We start from the raw sequence: 7,436 nt of genomic DNA on the forward strand, positions 1-7,436 counted from the left end.
TGGAGGCAACTGCTCTGAAGCGCAAGTACCATCCCCACTCAGCCTTGTGATGGTATGGTCGTGGTCACAGCTCCAAAAAGGTGTGTCCTCGGGAACCCGAGGGTACTTCCCCTACTGGATAGGAGGTGCCCAAAATATGAAGAATAATAATAGAGGTTGTTTCTTTATGCGCGTTGCAGCAGACAGAGTTGATAAGACAAAGAATGACATATGCTTATCTCTATACATAAGCTCAAGAAAGTCTTTGGACAATGATGTATTCAAAAAAGAAATAAGACTTTATTCTGCACTTTAGCAACAACGCGTTTCACAGTCAATACCTCTTCATCAGGTCAAGTTTCATGCCTTTCAAAATCAAACAGTAATGCTCAGAACAAATCTCTTTCCCATTCTTAAAGGGACACTTAAGTCAAACAAAAAAAAAATGAGTTTTACTCACCTAGGGCTTCCAATAGCCCCCTGCAGCTCTCCGGTGCCCTCGCCGTCTCCCTCCGATCCTTCTGGCCGTGCCGGCAGCCACTTCCTGTTTCGGTGACAGGAGCTGACAGGCTGGGGACGCGAGTGATTCTGCGCATTCCCAGACACATTAGCACCCTCTATGCTGCTATATGGTATATGATATATGCTATAGCAGCATAGATGGCGCTATTGTGGCCAGGAACGCAAAGAATCACTCGCGTCCCCAGCCTGTCAGCTCCTGTCACCGAAACAGGAAGTGGCTGCCGGCGGGGCCAGGAGGATCGGAGGGAGACGGCGAGGGCACCGGACAGCTGCAGGGGGCTATTGGAAGCCCCAGGTGAGTAAAACTCATTTTTTTTTTTTACTTAAGTGTCCCTTTAATCAATAGATGAATAAATAAATACAAATAAGTAAAAACAGACATATACATGTGCATATAAAAGTATGATAAAACATAATAAATAACAATTAAAATTATACAATAACATGATTGTCATTGGTTGAATTGGCTTTGATGTTGGCTTCTATGGATGAATATTGTACTTATAAATGTCTTCTTAAGTTTCTGCAGATTTTATCAATACTTAACTTCAGCAAACAATGAGAACATACATAAGAACTAATCATAAGGGTTTTGCTTTGTTATAAATAAGGCACAAATGAAATCATATCTAATTGAATGTAAGTAATCATAAGGCTATATCATTTAGATATGCATGTCCATCAGTACTTGATGTTTTATGCTGATACGTCAATCATATATACATCAGCAGCCAGCCACATAATTATATTAATAGGTGGTTAAGTTGCCTGATCCAGCTATTGGATTGCAATATGCATATTTCTCCACAGCAATGAAAAATTAAGTCCCACTGCGTTGTGCACCAGCACACCAACATGCTATCCCAGTGGCTGTCAATACTTGGTGTTATGTATCACTTATAACAGCATAGGTGGTCTGGTCACTACTTACTCAGCATATACTGACCTGGCAGGAAACAGCAAGGGACCACAAAGTAGAGCTCTGTCTCTGCACAAGCTCCACCTAGCTACATGTTTCACCCACTCAGGGGCTTCATCACGCTGCGACAATTGGTGGGGCGAGCATTTCTTGAAGAGCAACTACAGTGAAAATAATGTAAGAAAAAAGTGCTTCATTTTTACAATAATTATGTATAAATGATTTAGTCAATGTTTGCCCAGTGTAAAATCTTTTAAATCCCTGATTTGCATTCTGACATTTATTACATGGTGACATTTTTACTGCTGGCAGGTAATGTAGCTGCTGCATGCTTTTTTTTGGCAGTTGGAAACAGCTGTAAACAGCTATTTCCCACAATGCAACAAGGTTCACAGACAGGAAACTGCCAGGAGTACCACGGTCCTCAGAGTTTCTTGCAGGAGGGGTTTCACCACAATATCAGTCATACAGCCCCCCCTAATGGTCTGTTTGTGAAAAAGAATAGATTTCTCATGTAAAAGGGGGTATCAGCTACTGATTGGGATAAAGTTCAATTGTTGGTTGGAGTTTTTCTTTAAATACAGTGGCACAGGTCACCTTCTTTGTTAATTATTTGAATGCCCATAGCTTACACAGGGATCTTTCCTTCTTGAGCAAACCTCTCAGCTTGCAAATACATGGAGTGGGCAGATATAGGAGGACAGCCCACCAGTATGCTCACAAATGACTCTATTTTCAAAAGCACTGCCTGGATGACAGTGGCACAGAACAACTGCCAGAATAGTCTGCATGAACCAACCTCAAGTTAAAGAGGAACTGCAGTCAAAATTGCTAGAGTTAACAACATTATTACTTAAAGAGGAGCTGTTAGGTATAGGGACGATCCTCCTGCAGTCTCCCGCGCTGACAGGCAGAGCAGGGCTACGCAGTGTTGCTCGGATACCTCATTATCCTATTCGAGTTTGGTCGAATTCGGATAGTAAACTATCCGAATTCACTCGAAGTCGGATATCCGATGTAATCGAATATCCGATTCGACCTCGGATATCCGACGTCACTATCCGAGTCTGTATTCGAGTAAAATATTCGAGCTGGCCTTAAATAGCTTGTAAAACTTGTATAGGAGGTCAATGATGCATGAAACCACCTTTTTTATGAAGAAAAACATCAAGTGATTATGTGGTGATGTAGTAGTTATAAAAAAGGTCTCAAAAAAAGTAAATTAACTTCATGAAAAGTGTTTGCATGAGAAGGTGTGTCCAAAATGGTTGTTGGAAGTCTTCATTTACGTCGTCTTCGTCTTCTTCTTCTTCTACATCTTCTTCTTCTTCTTCTACATCTTCTTCTTCTTCTTCTATATCTTCTTCTTCTTCATCTTCTTCTATATCTTCTTCTTCTATATCTTCTTCTTCTTCTAGATCTTCTTCTTCTTCTTCTATATCTTCTTCTTCTGTATCTTCTTCTTCTTCTATATCTTCTTCTTCTTCTTCTATATCTTCTGTTTCTATATTTTCTTCTTCTTCTTCTTCTTCCTCCTTCTTCTTCTTCTTTATCTTCTTCTTCTTCTTCTTCTATATCTTCTTCTTCTTTTTCTGTGTACCCTGGCGGTGGTAAAACACAGACATCAGCAGGAGGAGGAAGTAGTAGTTGCAGGCTTGCAGCTATTTGTAGTGTGTGGTAATAGTCGGTTGGTACTCGGTAGGAGAGTGGGTGGGCAGGTGGCATTAGAAAATAGTTCTTCTTCTGTTCTCCCTGGCAGTGGTAGCAGCACACAGACAGCAGAAGCTCAATGCAGCTACAGGAGGAGGAGTAATGTGTGTCAGGCAGTGTGATGTGACTGACATAATAGGCCCTGGTACCTAGCGGTGGTCCCAGGGCCGTAAATGAACAGCATGAGGTTCCAGACAGCGGTCGTGAAGCCCACATTGTGTCCAATACACAATTGGGGCAGCACAGTTTTCAACCAGGACACCTCTAAAATAATTACAATTTTTTTTTTTCAAATTAATGCAGCTATTTTTGAGCGTAATAGCTGGTGGCGCTTGGGCAGCAGCACCTTGTAATGTGTTCCCTGGCAGTGGAGAGGAGACACAGACAGCAGGAGGAAATATAACAGCAGGCAGCGTGAGGAGGATAAGTGTGTGTAGCAGACTGGCATTTGGCAGCAGGCAGGAGGGCAGGCAGCGAGACATAGTAGGCCCTGGGTCCTAGCGGTGGTCCCAGGGCCGTAAATGAACAGCATGAGGTCCTAGACAGCGGTCGTGAAGCCCACATTGTGTCCAATACACAATTGGGACAGCACAGTTTTCAACCCGGACACCTCTAAAATAATTACAATTTCTTTCTTTTTTTTTTTTCAAAATAATGCAGCTATTTTTGAGCGTAATAGCTGGTGGTGCTTGGGCAGCAGCACCTTGTAATGTGTTCCCTGGCAGTGGAAACACACAGACAGCAGGAGGAAATATAACAGCAGGCAGCGTGAGGAGGATAAGTGTGTGTGGCAGACTGGCATTTGGCAGCAGGCAGGAGGGCAGGCAGCGAGACATAGTAGGCCCTGGGTCCTAGCGGTGGTCCCAGGGCCGTAAATGAACAGCATGAGGTTCCAGACAGCGGTCGTGAAGCCCACATTTCGAGCTAAATAGTACAACAGGTGTGACTAGATTACTGAGAGGCAAATACAGCCGGACAGGTATAGCAGTAAAGCTGGCTGGGCCTTGCTAGCTACAAAATAGTACAATATTCTATCTAACACAGAAGTAGTAGTACAGGAGTAGAGTAGGACAAGTGAGAGCACAGGTAAGGTAGAGACTAGAGCACAGAGCAGGGCAGGCACAGGGCCTAGCTGCTGGCTGCAGGCCTGCAGCAGCACCAGTGACAGTCTCCCTCCCTAGTCCCTAATCACACTAACTAAACTGCCTAAAATACAATCTATCTACAATACAAAGCAATACAGTTGAAGATCAAGTGTTGGAGTGTAAAAACGCTAGGTTTAGAGCAATGGAAATGCACTTGCACACAGACATAAAGCACTGGAGCAGTACTCTCAGTACTATCAGTCAGTAAGTCGCAAGCAGGAGGAGTGAGGCAAGATGGCGTCCGCTATTTATAGAGGGGGGCTTGGCCAGGCTCCCCCTCTGTGATTGGCTGCAGTCAGAGGGCTGGGAGCCCTCTGATTCGCTTGTGAGGACTCGAGGTGACGTCTGTCGTGACGCTATCCGAGCTCGTGACGCTATCCGAGCTCGGATAGCTAGGATATCTCCGGATAGCTGCTTGCTATCCGAGTGCGCTCGGATAGCACAGCCCGGATAGCTAATACTATTCGAGTTCGGTATTCGAGCTCGAATAGTGAAAAAGAGCTAGGATTATCCGAGTACCTCGGATATCCTAGCTCTGATGAGCACCACTAGGGCTACGGCAAGATGGCGCCCGAAGCCCTGTACTGGAGACACAAATAGTCTCCAGTACAGGGTCTCAGAGAAGAAAAAAAACACATATCAGTAGATAAATACTGGCTGTACTTACATAACATATGCATTGCACTGTCCACGTTTTGATTTCAGTCATTTTTGTATAAGAAAATGGGCGTGACTATGCCATTGTATGGGCGGAGCTAACATAATGATGTCACAGCGAGGCATAAGAAAGCAGTGTTTACGCCATGATGTGGTCAAACGAGGTTTCGCATCATGGGTGTGCAGAAACTGTGTGATGCTATTTAATAGTATACCGTAACCCCAAAGCAGAAAACATAGCCAACTATGACCATTAAATAATAAATACAGCAATAGTTACCCCAGACACCAGAAAATAAACGCATTGCAGGCAACATTTCAGCACAAAATAAACGCATTGCGGGCAACATGTCGGCACAAAATAAACGAATTGCGGGCAACATGTCAGCACAAAATAAACGCATTGCGGACAACATTTCAGCACAAAATAAACGCATTGCGGGCAACAAATCAGCACAAAATAAACGCAATGCGGGCAACATGTCAGCACAAAATAAACGCAATGCGGGCAACATGTCAGCACAAAATAAACGCAATGCGGGCAACATGTCAGCACAAAATAAACGCAATGCGGGCAACATGTCAGCACAAAATAAACGCAATGCGGGCAAAATGTCAGCACAAAATAAACGCATTGTGGGCAACACCTAGGGAAAAAAATTTACTCACCTGACAGAAGTCTCCTCTGGTGCGCAGCTCCCCGGACGATCCTCCTGCAGTCTCCTGCGCTGACAGGCAGAGCAGGGCTATGGCAAGATGGCGTCCGAAGCCCTGTACTGGAGACGCAAATAGTCTCCAGTACAGGGACTCAGAGAAGAAGAAAAAACACATATCAGTAGATAAATACTGGCTGTACTTACATACCATATGCATTGCACTGTCCACGTTTTGATTTCAGTCATTTTTATATAAAAAAAATGGGCGTGGCCATGCCATTGTATGGGCGGAGCTAACATAATGATGTCACAGCGAGGCAAAAGAAAGCAGTGTTTACGCCATGATGTTATCAAACGAGGTTTCGCATCATGGATGTGCAGAAACTGTGTGATGCTATTTAATAGTATACCGTAACCCCAAAGCAGAAAACATAGCCAACTATGACCATTAAATAATAAATACAGCAACAGTTACCCCAGACACCAGAAAATAAACGCATTGTGGGAAACATTTCAGCACAAAATAAACGCATTGTGGGCAACATTTCAGCACACAATAAACGCATTGTGGGCAACATTTCAGCACAAAATAAACGCATTGCAGGTAACATTTCAGCACAAAATAAACGCATTGCGGGTAACATGTCGGCACAAAATAAACACATTGCGGGCAACCTGTCAGCACAAAATAAACGCATTGCGGGCAACATGTCAGCACAAAATAAACGCATTGCGGGCAACATTTCAGCACAAAATAAACGCATTGCGGGCAACAAATCAGCACAAAATAAACGCAATGCGGGCAACATGTCAGCACAAAATAAACGTATTGTGGGCAACCCCTGACAGAAGTCTCCTCTGGTGCGCAGCTCCCCGGACGATCCTCCTGCAGTCTCCCGCGCTGACAGGCACAGCAGGGCTACGGCAAGATGGCGCCCGAAGCCCTGTACTGGAGACACAAATAGTCTCCAGTACAGGGCTTCGGCAGCCATCTTCCCGTAGCCCTGCTCTGCCGGAAGAGGAAGACTAAGCAGGCTGGAGCGGGGCTGCCGGCAATGAACTGGCTCGGCGTCTATAGACGCGCAGTCAGTTCATTCCGTACGCTGACCAGAGTCCCGAGGCCGGGACGTCCCGCAGCCGAAAGCGGGACATTTCCCGGGACCTCATGCAGCCTGGGACAGTGGACCCCGAAGGCGGGATGCGTCCCAGGTAAAGCGGGACGTATGGTCAGCGTATTTTAGGGGAAAAGAGATAGAGAATATATATAAATTTTATATATATATATATATATAAAATATATATATATATATATATACATATATATATATATATATATATATATATATATATATATAATACACACATATATCCACAAACCTTTTAACATTTTCTCTTACACTTTTTTATTATAGTCCTCTTAACTGTATATGTAAATAGTACCTAAATATACAATTTGATATTATTAATAATTAGAATACCTATGCTATCACTAACATTATTTATTCCTATGCAGTGATGGCTGAGGTCAGCAGACAGGATCTGGGTTCGCTGATTGGCTCTGCAGCGTGTGGGTGATGCTGCTCTGCAATGTGTCTGCAGTCTGTGGGCTTCTCCCATAGCCGTACATAGGACTTTTGGTCCTCGGCAAGATGGCGCCCGGCCTGGCTTCACAGGAGAGGCAGCAGAGGGAAATCTAGTGCTGGGGAGGGCGGGCAGAGCAGAGGGTGACGCGGGGGATGCTGAGAGAGGAAGCTCAGAGCGGGGAATGTTCTGGAAGGGGGAGGAGGGAGGGAGAGGAGCTCTGACAGTGCTGGGCTGAAATTCCTTCTGTATATGTGTGTGTATATA

At 44.4% G+C, this 7,436-nt stretch overlaps 1 long non-coding RNA gene across 2 annotated transcripts; it reads right to left on the reverse strand.

The window, feature by feature from the left end:
- LOC137528132 (uncharacterized) lies at positions 1–7,159 on the reverse strand. 2 transcript variants are annotated; one of them, XR_011023279.1, is made up of 3 exons: positions 7,083–7,159; positions 1,448–1,581; positions 1–114 (listed from the first exon to the last, which is right to left on the reverse strand). It is a non-coding gene; the product is annotated as an uncharacterized lncRNA (long non-coding RNA). The 2 variants fall into 2 exon arrangements; XR_011023280.1 differs by having other exon boundaries at positions 7,067–7,146.
- Positions 7,160–7,436: the final 277 nt, after the last annotated feature.

Source organism: Hyperolius riggenbachi, chromosome 8, assembly GCF_040937935.1.
Source record: "Hyperolius riggenbachi isolate aHypRig1 chromosome 8, aHypRig1.pri, whole genome shotgun sequence".
Taxonomy (NCBI): Eukaryota; Metazoa; Chordata; class Amphibia; order Anura; family Hyperoliidae; genus Hyperolius; species Hyperolius riggenbachi.